Consider the following 764-nt stretch of genomic DNA (forward strand, 5'->3'; position numbering starts at 1 on the left):
CCTATTCTGTAAGTTATATTGCCAACCTCTTCTAATTGGCATGAAACTAAATAAAAATAGAAGAGTTAGCAGGTATTATACAGTGAGTTCTTTAGGTTGTGGGCTCTACTAACCTACCTAGAAAAAATGGGTATACAAAGGTAAAATCCAGCTAATATTCCACACTCAGAGCAAGGCACCTTGGCTTTGGATCTTGTCTGTGAACTTTGTTAAATTCAGGTAAAGATTCCTTATGGACTAATGACAGCCCTAAGTTTTAGGGCCTCCATTAGTGGGCATGCTATAAGAAATCTGCTTCTATAAAAGATCCCTAGTGTTTGGTTGGCAGCACGTACACAAAATTGGAATGATTCAGAGAGCTTACATGGTCCCTGTTTAAGAATGACATGCAAATTTGTGAAGAATTCCATATTTTTACATACCTTATTCACGAATAAGAAGAATTAATATTGTAAAACTGGCCACACTACCCAAAGTGATCTACAGATGCAACTTAATTTCCATCAAAATGTCAAAGGCATTCCTCACAGAAATAGAAGAAAAAATTCTAAAATTTGTGTGGAACGGCAGAAGAACCTGAGGAGTGAATACAATCCTAAGAAAAAAAGAAAAAGTCTAAAGGTATCACACTTCCTGATTTCAAACTATATTTCAAAGTGTTAGTAATAAAAACAGTAAGGTGATTGCACAAAACCCAGACACATAGTTTAATAGAACAGAATAGAAAGCCCAGGATTAAATTCTAGCATATATGGTCAACTACT

The 764-nt window shown here is 35.2% G+C and overlaps 1 non-coding gene across 1 annotated transcript; it reads left to right on the forward strand.

Moving 5' to 3' along the window:
* Positions 1 to 313: 313 nt before the first annotated feature.
* On the forward strand, positions 314 to 416 carry LOC122232139. The gene has a single exon (XR_006209505.1). It is a non-coding gene; the product is annotated as a U6 spliceosomal RNA (small nuclear RNA).
* Positions 417 to 764: the final 348 nt, after the last annotated feature.

This window comes from Panthera tigris, chromosome A1, assembly GCF_018350195.1.
Source record: "Panthera tigris isolate Pti1 chromosome A1, P.tigris_Pti1_mat1.1, whole genome shotgun sequence".
In the NCBI taxonomy this organism is placed as follows: domain Eukaryota; kingdom Metazoa; phylum Chordata; class Mammalia; order Carnivora; family Felidae; genus Panthera; species Panthera tigris.